Source organism: Lolium perenne, chromosome 6 (assembly GCF_019359855.2).
Source record: "Lolium perenne isolate Kyuss_39 chromosome 6, Kyuss_2.0, whole genome shotgun sequence".
NCBI classification, from domain to species: Eukaryota; Viridiplantae; Streptophyta; class Magnoliopsida; order Poales; family Poaceae; genus Lolium; species Lolium perenne.
Genome location: NC_067249.2, coordinates 43708826 through 43724491, shown reverse-complemented (window position 1 = coordinate 43724491; position 15666 = coordinate 43708826).

Genomic DNA, 15666 nt, shown 5'->3' with positions numbered 1-15666 from the left:
ACGTTGTCTAAATCCTAAGAAATTATTTAATTTTTTCAGTGAGGTCGCGGACAAGGGTGGAAAGTGTATGCCTAACTCTGTCCCTCAAGCCGCCTCTCCGATGCCTTCTGCTGAGATTCATACGAGGAAATACATAGAATAAGGAAGCAGGGCTGCAGCGACATCGATCATGCATGGCGGCCGTAGCCCGAGGCATGCAGGGGTGGCTCGGGAGCAGCAGCGCGGTGGGCTACATGTGGAGGCACGGGCGGGGTCTGGACCAGCGAGTTTGGCTCGCCCGGGTGCGTCCTCTGGCCCAGCGGTTGTTCGGCCCGTTATGCATGGGAGCCCATCTTGCATGGATGCTACAGCCAAAGTAACTACGTCGATCAAATCGACCGAGGTGATAAAATCTCAGTGTGAGTCTGCTTTTAAAATGAATTTTGATGCATCATATCAGCAACCTTTTCTGGATGAACAGAGTATGTTTAAGGCTGGGTATGCTCCAGTTGCCGCGAGTAAGGAAGTACCTAAGAAGCTTATGCATACTCCTCAACAAGTGATAGCTTTTGGAGGGATTCCTGAAGAAGATGTAGGTGGAGTATGGTCGAGTGGAAGACTAAGTGCTCAACCTAACTCGGATGCAACATAGATGGAGAGAGCGATGATGATCGCCAAGCAGCGTGCGGAGATGCCTGTGCTCGGTAAGTCTCCTTTGAAACCTATTTCAATAACCTCATTTGTGGATGATCATATAGTTGAGAATGCTTTATCTTTGGTAGTTTCTTTGGGTAACTCTCATTCGGAGTGTGTTGTATCTTCTAGATTAATTAAGGATGTTGAATTACAAAGAACTTCAACTCTGCTTAGAAAATCGGATACTTTGGTATATGATACTGCTTCTTGTTTGGCAGTCACACATGCATCAGAACTATGTCATGACTTGGAAGGGGATGACAATTTGGATGATGAAGTTCATGTACCTTTGGTTATTCCTAATGAGAGAAAGGGTCGTAAGAAAAAAACGTTTGATAATAAAACGATGAGGAGGAGTAACTGGGTGAGATTTAAAAACACAAAATATCAATGACTAATCTTAAAGGTCTTACTTGGAATAGTGAGGGGTTTAAGGATCCGGGAAAACATTTGTTTGTAAAAGAATCAATTAGGGAGTATGACCTAGATTTTATAGCCCTGCTTGAGACTGGACGGTCCAATTTTGCAATACCTTTCCTTCGTGATCTAGCAGCAGGTAAGGAGTTCGTGTAGTTTTGTTTGCCGCCACTTGGGAGGTCTGGTGGAATTCTTGTTGGGATTAACACGACCACTTTGGTGGTCAATAGGGTAGATAGTGGAGATTATTGTGTGAAGTTGTCTATTACTTCAAAAATAGATGGTTTTGAGTGGCTTCCTGTGCCGGTGTATGGGGCGGCACAAGATAAAAATAAATATGAGTTTCTTGCAGAACTAGTCAGGACTTGTGAATCGAAAACGATACCGATGTTATTAGCCGGGGATTTCAATATTTTTAGAAAGCCTGAGGATAAAAGTAATGCTAACTTTAATCCCCCGTTGGCCATTTATTTTTAATGCGATCACTGAGAATCTAAACTTAAGATAAATTGCGATGTCTGGGCGCCAATTTACCTGGGCAAGTAGAAGAGAAAATCCTACATACAAAAAATTGGATAGGGTGCTAGCGAGTGTTGAATGGGAACAAAAATTCCCTTTGGTCACAGTCCGGGCTTTGTCTCACTCTGGATCTGACCATACTCCGCTTTTGATTGATGCGGGGATTCAGGCACATGTGGTTAATAAACCGCGATTCTCGTTTGAATTGGCTTGGTTAGAACAGGAGGGGTTTTATGATCTGATTGCAAATGAATGGGCAGCAGGCCCTTTTGGAAAAACTCTGATTCAAACTTGGCAGAATAAGATTAGGCATTTGAGCAGATTCTTACGTGGTTGGGCAAAAAAATTAAGCGGAAAATATAAGAGGGAGAAGGAACGGTTATTAAACATTATAGACACGTTGGATATTAAAGCTGAAACAGTGCCGCTATCTTTTGTGGAGCCGCACTGAGTTAAAACAAGGTAATGAAAAATTAAATAAGCTCCAAAGAGAGGAAGAGATTAAGTGGGCGCAAGGGGCTAAAGTAAAATTTATTCAGGAAGGGGGCGATAATACCAAATATTTTCACCTCATAGCAAATGGTAAACATAGAAAAAATAATATTTATCAACTTGAGCAAGATGAGGGTGCCATTGTCGGGGGTGATAATCTAAGGGTATATATTTTGGAGTATTATAAAAAATTATTTGGTAATCCAGAGCCTAGTTCTGTTTCCTTGGATGAAGGTAGAACTGTAGATATTCCCCAATTATCAGCCGATGAGAATAGAGTGTTAATTGCGAACTTCTCAATGGAGGAGGTTCATGATGCTATATTTCAAGTGGAACATAATAATCACCTGGACCAGATGGTTTCCCTGCGGAATTTTACCAACATTTTTGGGGGGTTATGATCTGATGGCTTTATTTGAAAGCTTTTAGAAAGGTGAGTTTCCCTTGTATAAATTGAATTTTGGGGTGATCACTTTACTGTCTAAAAAGGAAAATTCAACATAGATTCAACAATATAGGCCAATATGCCTGCTTAATGTGAGTTTTAAATTTTTACTAAAGTGGCGACAAATCTAATTTCTGAGGTAGCACATAAAGTTATTAGACCAACACATACGGCTTTTATCCCTGGAAGACACATTCTAGAAGCACTAGTAGGAAAACGCTTATAGGGGGGAGCTTAGTTCTGTGGCGCACAACCAAAAATGTGCCACAGAAAGTTGTTTAGTGGCGCACCAGGCGCGGTGCGTCACAAAAATAGCTTAATTTTGTGGCGCACCAAGAATCCATGCGCCACAGAAACTTGGTGGGGCCCACACCCTGCCACCCCCAATCATTGGTTCCACTATTTCTATGGCGCACTGAGCTTGGTGCGCCACAGAAATAAGTTATTCTGTGGCGCAGCGCCGCGGTGCGCCACAAAAATAATGTATTATGTGGCGCATTGTCTCGGCTGCGCCACAGAAATAAGGTATTCGGTGGCGTACTGTGATCTGTGCGCCACGGAATTAGCGAACCAGATATAAAAAAAAGTAGAGCCAACCTCCCACCTACCACACTACCCAAACCATTCTTCTTCCTCCATCTAGCTCGTCCCCCCCTTCTCTCTCATACCATTTTTGCCATACTTTTCACTTGCTTGGGTATTTATTGCACTTAGTTTGGTTGATACATAATTGGAGTTGAGGAGAAGGCTCTCCATACTCTCTCCTCCTCTCCAACTCATCGATCGCGGTTTCGTCTCGGTATCAAATCTACAAGGTGAGTAGTTGGAGGAGACATACATATGCTTGGAGGAGACATGCATATGCTTGTAGATCTTGTGTGGCCGTCGTGTGTATGGATGCTTGTTGCAGGTGAAGCGCTTGTGTGTGTGCCGGTGTGGTGCATGGATGTTTGCCGAAATGTTGATTCATTTCCGTTTCGGCAAATTTTTGCACTACCCATATGTGCTACCTTGAGGAGAGGTCATGCCGAATTTTTCCGCTCCATGTAATACCTTGAGGAGAGGTATGGCCCATGCATGTGTGTGCATGTGTTGCAGTTCGAATTTCATGTTCTATGTATACCATTTGCAGGCAAGCATGGTCCTCTCGATGAGTTCCGCTCGAATCTCTAGATACAAGATAGATGCGAAGGTGGACATGATTCAGAACAATAGGCGCCAGATAAGATGTCCGTGTCGATCATGCAAACTCGAGCGCTGGATCAACCCTAATTCCGGACAACTGGAGGAGCACCTGCTGAGGCGCGGTTTCATGCAAGACAACCAGGCGCGGCCGGCCCCATCAAATGGTGCGCATGAAGACCATGTCGAGCGAGACGACTATCATCATGAAGAATACTATCATCATGTCGACGGGGACTATCATCATGAAGAAGAAGTCGGCGGAGAAGATCATCATGAAGAAGATGCCGGCGGAGAAGATCATCATGATGAAGAAGAAGATTCCGGCGCGACCCCGCTAATTTCGGCCTTGCAGGACTCTCATGTTCAAGATCTGCTCCTGCAGGAGATGAGCAACGATAGAGCTGCAACCAGAGAGAGAGCCAAGCTGTCGCAAATGGAGAAAGACGGGATGACTCCGATCTTTCCTGGGTGCCGTCCGCAGGATACACGCTTGCATGTAACGCTTGATTATCTGCAGATGAAGACGCAGAACACGTGGACCGACTCCATCTTCAGCAAGAACTTGAAATTCTGGCACGATCGTCTCCCGGAGGGGAACACATTGCCAAGTAGTACCGAGGAGGCCAAGAAAGTCGTGTGTCCTCTTGACCTACCGCACGAAAAATACCACGCCTGCATCAATGATTGCGTGATTTATCGGGGCGAGTACAAGGACAGAACAACATGTCCGGTGTGCGGCCACGAACGGTACAAGGTTGGGAACAAGAAGGTACCTCGAAAAGTGGTATGGTACTTTCCTATCACTCCCCGTCTGAAGCGGTATTTCATGGATCCTAAGGAAGCAAAGCTCATGCAATGGCACGCGGAAAGGGAGAAGCCCGAAGAAGATCCGGAGATGGGTGCTGACACACCCTTCAGACGCTGGCCAGTGGGAAGCATTGGACATCGCCTTCCCTAGGTTCGGGGGCGACGCAAGGAACATCAGGCTGGGTATGAGCACCGATGGACTCAACCCGTTCGGCAACCAGAGTAGCACGCATAGCACCTGGCCTGTGTTTGTATGGCCTTACAACCTACCCCCATGGTTGTGCACCAAACAAAGGTACATACACCTGAGTATTCTCATTCAGGGGCCGAAACAACCAGGTGTCGACATGCATTTGTATCTCGGGTTGCTGAAAGAGGAGTTAGACACATTGTGGAAGACGCCACCCCGTACGTGGGACGCCTACACTAGAACTTATTTCGATATGAGAGCCGCGTTGATCACGACGGTCACGGACTATCCTGGTTACGCATATGTATCTGCCCAGGTCGGCCACGGATTCAACGGTTGTGTGAAGTGCATGGACGAGACCCCGCATCTACAACTACCAAGGGATCCCGGGTCCTCGAAAACCGTGTACCCAGGTGCTCGAAGGTGGCTTCGCTTGGATCACCCGTGGAGAAAACGCGGTGATCTTTTCGATGGTAAAGATGAGCCCGATGGACCCCCGCGCCCGAGGAGCGGCGCAGAAATCGACGATCTTCTGAAAAATTGGAAGGAGTGCCCAGCGCCGGGAAAGAAGCGACCGAAGCCAGAGCCGCTGCTCGGTGTATGGAAAGCAAGGTCTGTTTTCCATGACTTGGAGTACTGGAAGGTCCTCCACACGCCCCACAGCCTCGATGTCATGCACATTACGAAGAACGTTACCGAGAGTTTGCTTGGTACTCTTTGCAACTCAGAAAAGTCCAAGGATGGACCGAAAGCAAGATACGATCTGAAACATTTTGGCATCAAGAAAGATCTTCAAACCCCCGATACTGATGATTACATCGACGGCGATGATGATGATGATCAGACAGAAGGGACTCAACGTCTCCGCAAAAGGGCTAAGAAGAACGTGGTGCTGCTTCCCGATGCCTGCTTCACAACAAGTCCGGAGGAGCTCGAGCAGTTTTTCACGTGCCTCCTAGGAGTGAAAGTTCCTCACGGTTACTCGGGGAATATAAGCAGATATCTGGACGTAGCGAAGAAGAGGTTCACCGGGATGAAGTCTCACGATTGCCACGTGCTCATGACGCAGATACTTCCCGTTGCGATCCGAGGGATAATGGACAAGCACGTCCGTGATACGCTGTTTGGCCTTTGCAACTTTTTTGACGTTATCACCAGGAAGTCGATCGACGTGAGGCAGCTCAAGATGCTACAGGATGAGATCGTGGTGATACTATGTGAGCTCGAGATTTACTTCCCGCTCGCATTCTGTGATATATGCGTCCATCTCCTTCTCCATGTCATTGATGACATCAGGCAGCTCGACCCGATGTTCCTCCACAACATGATGCCTTTCGAAAGGCAGAACGGTGTCATCAAAGGATACGTTCGCAATAGGGCCCGTCCAGACGCAAGCATGGCCAAGGGGTTTCTAACCTACGAGTGCATCTCCTTCTGCCAAAATTATCTAAGCACCGAGGACGAAGAGGATCATGTTGGTCTACCCCCCAGGACGCACCTCGGTAGGCTCGCTGGAGTCAGTCACCGCGAGGGCTACCGCTCAGTCCATGTCGGCATTGTCAATCGACGCGACGACTTTAACAGGGCTCACCGGGTCGCGCTACAACACTTAAAACTGATCGAACCTTTCGTGCAAAAGCACAAAAGCATGATCGGGCAGAATTACATCGATATGGGCCGACCGAGGAAGATGGGAGACGTAACCAAAGAGCACAACTCCAGCTTCACGCGTTGGTTCAAGCAAACTCAACTGCTTGAAGCACAGAGAAAAAGGCCTTCTACCGAAGATGAAAAACTCATATACACCTTATCACAGGGCCCCGGGCATAACGTAAGGACTTATCAGGGGTACGACATCAACGGTTACAGATTCTACACCGAGGAAAAGGACATAAATAGTGAAAATCAAAACTCAGGAGTAACTATGTTGTCATACGCCGATGACGAGACTAATGTCAAGGAAAGATCTTTTGGAAGGATCGAGGAGATATGGGAGCTCAATTACTGTGGAGAGACGGTGCCAATGTTTCGTGTGAGATGTGCCAAGAAGGTAGAAAAAGAAGGCCGATATTTCACAACCATGGTTATACCCGATGCAAAATCGAAGAACGCATCTGCGAAAAATGAGCCATGGGTACTCGGTAGCCAAGTTGACCAATGCTTCTTCATCACCGATCCGTCGAGGCCTAGTCGTGTTGTCATGAGGAGGGGCAAGAGGAGCATCATAGGAATGCAAGGAGACGCCAACGAGGAAGACTTGGACAAGAACGGTGACCCCAAGATCGAGGAGGAATTCGACATGCACTTCGACATGCCTACTACTAGTAAAGTAAGAAGGAAGACCTCCCTACCCTCTAAAGGTTGTCCGTTCACGCGAAGAAATCTCAAGGTGGCCGTCATAAAGTATTCAACTGCCAACAACCGAAAGGGCAAGAAGATTGCGAAGAGATGTTAGAGCTCGGAGCCGGGACGAAGAAGATCTTTTTTTGGTCTTTTTTTGGTGTATGTGTGTGTGACAAGTACATGCATGTGTGTGTGAGAGAGTGTGTGTGAGACAAGTAATTTGTAATTGAAAATCTCTAGTAATTATTATTAAATGTTGTGTTCTTTCTTGAAAATGTAACAAAAACATTTTTAAAAAGGGAAAAAAGTAGGGGCAACCAGGGTTCGAACCTGGGTTACCCAAGCCTAAACACTGGGCTTAACCACTGGGCTAATGTTGTGTTTCTGACAGAACACAGCATTAGCCCAATTTGTTTACTAAGTAAGTAAATTCTGTGGCGCACCTAGTTGTGCATGCGCCATAGAACTCCTTAATTCTGTGGTGCATGTCCCACTTGGTGCGCCATAGAATTAAGGAATTCTGTGGCGCATGCACAGCTAGGTGCGCCACAGAATTTACTGACTTGGTGAAATGAGCGGTTCGCCCTTCCCCCCATCTCTCTTCCCCATTTGTATCGCGTGATGAACCCTATCTCTTCCCAGCGATCGCCGTCATTGCTTCCCTGCACTCGCCACCGCCGCCTAGCACCGCCGAGCAGGAGGAGGAGGAGGAGGAGGAGGAGGAGGACCACCCCGCCCACGCCGCGAGCAGGAGGAGGAGGACCACCCCGCCCGCGCCGCGAGGAGGAGGAGGAGGACCATCGCCTGAGCTCGCCATCGCTGCCTAGCGCCGCCGTCGGTGAGATCCCTCCCTCTCCCCTGTGCCTCCCTCCCTCTCCCCTATGCCTCTCTCCCCGTTGATTGATTCAAACTGTTCGTCTGTGGATGATTCCGAGTGGTTCATTTTGCTCGCCTGTGGATGATTCAAACTGGGGATTCTTGTCAATACATACATTTGCTACTAGTTCATTTGCTACCGCCAACTTTGTAACTAGATGAACTTTCTACCTTTATTTCTCAATTCTGGCTAGTATAATTTTTGTAACTGGATGTAAGAAGAGTAATTTTCTCCCAATTGTGGCTGTAGTTTTTGTAACGGGATGTTCTTCCTACTTTTTTACATCTACATTGATGAAAGGCTCATGGTGTTTATACTTGAGACAGATTATGTGAAGCTTATGGTTATGAGGTGATATTGGTAACATATATGGTGTTATGCTGCTAGATGATCCAGTACGTTGTGCTTGATCCAATGCCTCAATTTGGATGAATAACCATCCCCGGCCTATATATCTGGTGGTGTTCCTTTTACTGACGAAACTGAATATATATATTAGAAGATGCATTATTTAGTTGATGGATTCTTGTGAACTTATGGGTATGCTTATAATGTGCTGATTGATCGGTGGTTGCTGCTTCTTATAGAATTCATAATCCATGGATTAATTTTGTTGTACACCATGCTGTGCTCACTGGCCACTATTTGGAGGCTATGCCTAATCCTTTTCCTTGTCAATGTGGTTTTAAGGGGTTTTCCTTGATAGGAAAATTTATTTGCTGAAGCTATGCTTGGAAGTAAGTTGCTTAACTGTGTGTAGCCGATGAATTGAATGTCATAGTCTGAACTTATGAGGTAATGATGATATGGGATCAAAACACTGCTGCAATTATTTAGTTTGTTTTACATACTTGAGATGAGGATGTACTCATCTAATCATGTATGTGCATTAGTATGATTATATGATTAATCTCTTGGCTTCACAGCTGGATTTATCTGATCATGTTTAATGTTTTTAATGTTCTCTATTAATGGAAATAAATAAGGTTCTCTGGTTTGAAGTGCTAGCTTTCAAAATGTTTTTAATGTACTCTGGTTTTTGTGGTGCTCCAGGTTGTAGTGCTCCAGGATTTTTGTAGTGCTCCTGGTTGTAATGTTCTCTGGCAAAAAATAAGCTGAAATAGATGCTCCAGGTTAAGAAGGTGATTGTTGTTGTAGTGCTCCAGGTTAAAAAAAATATGCTGAAATAGATGCTCCAGGTTTGTTGGCTTTTGTTTGATGTATTGTAGATGGGCAACTTTGTATGGTGGATATATGGTGGATATGGTGGATATATGGTGTATATGGTGGATATTTTTGCAGGGATTTCATTGAGTTGCCCATTTCTCCCGAAGCGTTGATTAACTTCCGTTTCGGTTGAGAAATGGGCACTCCTACGTAGAAAAATTAGCAAAGGTCATGCCGAATTTTTTGGTTGACTTTTGTACTAACGTTTTGCCTCTTTTTAATGAAGTGCAAATAAACATGTCGGGCAGCACTTCTAAGCCTAGGAGCCAGAACGAAGAAGCGAGAGAGGCCAACAAGGACTTCTGGGTGGGCTACGAGCGGCCCTAGAAGGCCGCCGCCGAGTCGATCGGCGATGAGGAAGAGAGCCGGGACGCCGCCTCCGAGGGAGAGGGCCGGGGGGGCGCCGCCGACACCGGCGAGGGCCGGGACGCCGCCTCCGAGGGAGAGGGCCAGGGGGGCGCCGCCGACACCGACGAGGACGAGACCTGGAACAACGCCGCCGAGACCGGTGAAGAGACCGCGGCCAACCGCACGGAAGGTGATAGCGGCGGCAACCCTCAGGAGGGTAAGAAGAAGAGGACGGCGAGGAGGCCAAGGAGGGATCGGAGGCCGCAAGTGCTCGCCAACGTCACCGATGCTATCACGGTAGTCTCCGAAAGTGGCCTACCGATGGAGCCTTCGTGGGTTGCCAAAGGGTACAGCATGCAACTAGGGTGCATCATCCGTGAAACCGTGCCGATCCTAACTAAGGACATCAGAAGCGAGGACAATGCGGCTATCACCCAATCCCTCCTCCAGAAGCTTCACCAACGATACACGTTCCCGGAGCCATTCAATAAGAAGGTGGACTCTTTAGCTCTCACGAAGATGAGCACCGCCTTGAGCAGCTGGAAGAACCGGCTGAAGAGAAAGATCGAGGCCGGTGAAAGCTGGGAGAGGATAAGTAGCAAAGACCCGTCGCTCTCCATAGAAGACTTTAATGCATTCAAGTCTTACTTAGAGACTGACAGTGTTAAAAAATGGACCGCCTGGGGGAAGAAAATGCAGGAATTGAACTTAGGGACCCACCATTGCGGAAGCAGCGGTTACCGGGGAAAACAGCCCACTTGGGACAAGGAGGATGCCGAGATGGTACGTCTAGGGAAAGAAAACCCCTGGCACAAAATCGAGGATGTACAGGCTAGGAACTTTGTCCGGTCCCGCTACTACTTAGACTGGAAGACGGGGGAATTTATTACGGATTACAAAGACGTGAGGGATTTCGAGACGTATCTAGTAAGGATAGTCTATATTATTTCGCTCATCTTATTAGGCAATGAAGCCAAATGGGCTAACCTTAAGTTCCTTTGTCTGAAGGATGATGAGTTGAAGGCTAGTTGTACGGCTGGCCCGTCGTCCCAGGGTTCGACGGAACCGTGGGACACGCCTTTAAACAGGGCGACGAACAAATACAAGAACAGGGACCTGGACAAGCCACCGACGTCGGGTGGCCGTGTGTCCGGCTTTGGCACAAGTATGAAGCTATCCGAGTACTACGGATCGGATGCCAAGACGAGAAAGCTGGAGAGGAGGTCGTCGGCTAAGGATAAATCCGAGGTTCAGGAGCTGAAGAAGAAGGTGGAGTCACTAGAGAAGCTGGTGGTCGAAAAGCCTGTGGAGAACACGGAGATGATGAACAAGTTATTGGACGAGAAGATCCGACAAGTCATCCCCCCTGGGTTGATGGAGGGGTTAGCTGCTTGGAATGCGGGAGGTCAAGTGGGGCCGACGCTGCCGCTCCACCCGATGCCGGCGTCGGGGCTCCACCCGACGCCGCAGCTCCAACCGCCACCGCAGCTCCAACTGGTCGCATCGACGCCCCCAACCGCCGCCCTTGTATCGGCAGTAGCCGAGATCGACGCCATCCAGAAGGTAAACTCATTAGTTACTCCTTCGCGTCATCTTCTTTAACTATATATGTCTTTCGTGACTGCCATCTTACGATGCCCAACATGGCGCCCTTGACTCAGGATGAACAATGCATACTGCTGCATACGGTGGAGCCCGGCGGCAAGTTGGTGGAAGTTGCTAGCGGCCTTGTCATGGCTTCCTGCGTTATGCACAGCAGTATATTGGTGGAAGACGTGGTGAAGGTCAAGTTAGTACTGGTAGTGCCGGAGTACCGCTACGTCATCCCCCCCTTTCAACCTCCGGGCATAGACGAGGGCGATGTTCTGACCCTTGGGGATTGCACCTCATGGCTTATGACATGGCCGAAGAACCAGATTCGTCTGGGGGGGGGTCTTCCGAGTGCTAGGAACAGGACCGGCGCCACCTCCCCTATCATCCGGCCCAAGATCGCCTGCGCCGACGACACCCTTAAGGAAACGGCGGTCGCCTCCCCCACTACCCTGAAGGAACCGGCGGTAGCCGCTGCCACCCGGAAGGAACCGGCGATCGCCGCCACCACCACACGCCACCAACAGCTGTTGGGAGCGCTACCGCAACGACCGTTGACCAGACGCAAGGTACGCCAAGCGGCGGCATCGCAACCGCCACCACCTAAGGTCCAGGACATGGCGCCACTTGATGGCAACGATGTAGATGATGATGATGACATCGATGCCTACATCAACACGGGCGCCTGCAGCCAAGATATGTACATGCCTCCTATGGATGAACAAGCCTTCCGCACTCACGGCGATCAACTTGGTCGTCCCACTACAGTCACGAAGCAGCGCCTGGTCTTCACGGGTTTTTCTCAAGACACTCCTCCGGAGGCTGGCAATCCAGCTCAAGGCAAGCCTGCTACCGTTTTCAGCCCTAACATGTTGCGTAAGACGATCATCAGGGAGCCGCCCAAATCAACCCCAGCAGCAAGCCAACCAACCGCAGAAGCACCACCAGCACCGACCCCAGCAGCACCCGAAGCACCACCATCAGCACCACCAGCACCCCCAGTAGGTCAGGTGAAGAAGGCAAGGAAGAGAGGAGCCAACAAGGGCGCATCTTCGAGTCAGCCTGCTCCTAAGAGGATCCGGGCCGACGACATGGTACCACCTACACCGGATGGCTTTCCCCGGTGTCATGAAGCTGGTAAACCGATACTGCCTCCGGACATGGAACACCTCGCAAGTGTACCAATGCTCCCTTTGCAGCACTCTATTAATTATCTAGAGAGCATCCTTCTTAAAGAAAAGGATCCAAATTACCCGGTGTTCTCGGTCAAGGTGCCAAAAGACCCGAACTTTGTCCATGAAGACCCCGCGGATATCTTCTTCATAGCGTTCGAGGACGTATTCAATCTATTTCACTCGAAACGGCTCGACTATAACTTGGTCCGCCTATACGCGATCAATGTTCAGATGAAGATCAACAGAGAGAGACCCCGCCACATCGCGGTAGTGGATCCCTACTACATGCGCGATAGCCACCTCCAGGATGGCTCAAGGACACAGACCAAGGCGGTGCGGTACCTCCAGAGCTTCATGCTCATGTACAAAGAGAGCAACACCATTCTTCTGCCTGTCTTTCCTGAGTAAGTACACATCCGCTCACGGCCGATGTAACTTATGCTTTCTTATATATTTCTTCCATTGCTGATCATTTCGAACATTCCATTTCAATTGCATGTGTTGAGCAGGGACAAATACTGCACACTCATCATCCTAGATCCGAAGTGGTCACTAGCCCAGTATTTCGACTCGTCGAGTACGACGACGAAGAAAGACTACAAGAGAATAAGGGGTGTTCTCGATGAGGCTATCCTTGGCTAGTCCAAAAATGGAGGCACCTTCGACAAGAATGGGCAATATATCAGGCTGGACACAAAAGCTCGGATTCAAGCACGTGATCGACTTCCCTTGTATCAAGCAGCCAGCTGGCAGCATTAAGGAGGCCTTCTATGTCCTCCATCACCTTAAAGGGCTTGTCGAGGATGCAGAGATGATGTGTCTGCCACCTAGTAAGCGAGACCCCATTAAAATGTCAGGGGAAATCAATGATGATAATCTTAGAGAAGACTTCCATCGCATCCAAGTAAAGCTCTCGAAAATTATCCTACAAGATGTATCCAACGCATCGGGGCTCTTACACCAACTCAGAGGGTTGTCTAAGAGGGATATCAAAGAACGCCTACATAGGCAGGGTGATGGAAGGACGTGGACGACGAAGGACTTGTACAAGCCGTTCCCGGAGCCGCTCAAGAAGACATCTTGTTGACCGAGGCCGGTGTGCCTAGCATTACTTTGAATCGACGGACAATTTGTACCGTGTTGTAAACTGAACTTGCTTAATTTGCTCGAAACGGTGGTCGTCGTTGTTGGACTTCAATTACTATTGTAGTCGTTATCGTTGAACTTGATTACTTATGTGATACCGATGCTATATGTCTTTTAGGTTTATTATTATTTCCTTGCTTTAATTCTTGTGAATATGTATGCATGTGAACCCTCTAACTCTTTCCATTGCGTTATATACTAATATGCCTTGTGTCCATAGAGATGACGTACTACGTCGTGTTCGAGGGGCGGGTTCCAGGAGTGTACGAGGAGTGGGAGGAGTGCAAGAAACATGTGCACAAGTTCAGCGGCAACTGCTACAACGGGTACCCGACTAGACACGAGGCGGTTGCCAAGTGGAGGAAGCACCAGTCGAACAAGAGCGAGATGAAGATGAAGACCTTCCTTGTGCTCTCTCTCTTGCTCACCATCGTCGCGGCGGTACTCTATTTCATCCTAGTGTAGGCGGCGGCCGGTGTCACTTCATTTGTATCTAGAGATGATGAACTTAATTAATTTGCATGGATTATGAGTTGTATGGAGCTATATGTATAACTCGATCGGGCTCTAAGTAATGTGATGATGATGTGATGATTATATATGTCCATATTATATCTGGCTATATTATATCAGTATATAACTTGTATAAAACCTTTATAACAAACACCTGTATAACACAACAGCAGCAGGCAGTACAAAATCGAGTACACCTGTATATTATTCTGTGGCGCAGTAAAACAAGATTCAGTGGCGCATTTGCTCGTGCGCCACAGAAACCTTATTTCTATAGCGCACTGGCAGTAGTGCGCCACATAAAACCTTAATTCTGTAGCGCATGCACCGGTGCGCCACAAAAACCTTATTTTTGTGGCGACGTTTCTGTGGCGCACCGATCATGCGCCACAGAATCAATTTTTGGTGCGCCACTGATGATGCTTTTCCTACTAGTGAAGGAGTAGTTGTTATACATGAGACAATACATGAAATGCATAGGAAGAAACTTGATGGGGTGCTTTTTAAAATTGACTTTAAAAAGGCATATGATAAGGTTAAATGGCTCTTTCTGTAGCAAGTTCTACGTATGAAGGGTTTTGATCCTATTTAGTGTGATAGAATAAAGCAATTTGTGCTAGGTGGGAGTGTTGGTATAAGAGTTAATGATGTTATTGGGCATAATTTTCAAACTAGGAAAGATTACGCCAGGGGGACCCATTATCTTCAATTCTTTTTAACATTGTCACTGGTATGTTAGCGATTCTTATTGCTAGGGCTAAGGATGAGGGTAAAGTGGGGAGTTTGTTGCCTCATTTGATTTACGGGGGAATCTCCATTCTATAATATGCGGATGATATAATTTTGTTTTTGGAACATGATATTGCTAAGGCTGTTAATATGAAATTAATCCTATGCATCTTTGAACAACTATCGGGTTTAAAAATAAATTTTCACAAGAGTGAAATTTTTAGATTTGGTAAGGCAAACGATATGGAAGACCAATATAGACATATTTTTGGATGCGGGTCTGGAACCTTACCTTTAAAATACTTGGGGATTCCGGTAAATTATAGGACACTGCGGGATACGGAGTGGAACCCTATTGAAAATCGGTTTGCTTCCAAATTGGGGTGTTGGCGGAGTAAAATGTTGTCCTATGGAGATAGGTTGGTTCTTATTAATTTTGTCCTTACAAGTATTCCTATGTTTATGCTCTCCTTCTTGGAAATACCAATTGGGGTTAGAAAGAGGTTAGACTATTATAGATCAAAAAAAATTCTGACAATCTGATGAGCACAAGAGGAAATATAGATTATCTAAATGGAATATTTTTTGTACACCGAAGGACCAAGGTGGGTTGGGAATTGAGGTTTTGGAATTGAAGAACAAATGCTTGCTGAGCAAATGGCTGTTTAAACTTCTCTCGGAGGAGGGTATGTGGCAGCAACTCTTATGTAACAAATACCTTAAAAATAAAACACCGGCAAAGTAGAGGTCAAGCCGACTGATTCATCTTTCTGGAAGGGTCTCATGCATGTTAAAGAGGACTTCTTCAAGAGAAGTTTTTTCAGAGTGGGGGATGGAACATATGTTAGGTTCTGGGAGGATGTGTGGATGGGAGATACTCCTTTGTCTCATCAATATCCGGCATTATATAATTTGTTCAACATAAGAATGTGTTAGTTTCGACTGTGCTTGCTACTGAACCTATCAATATTTCTTTTAGAAGAGGTTT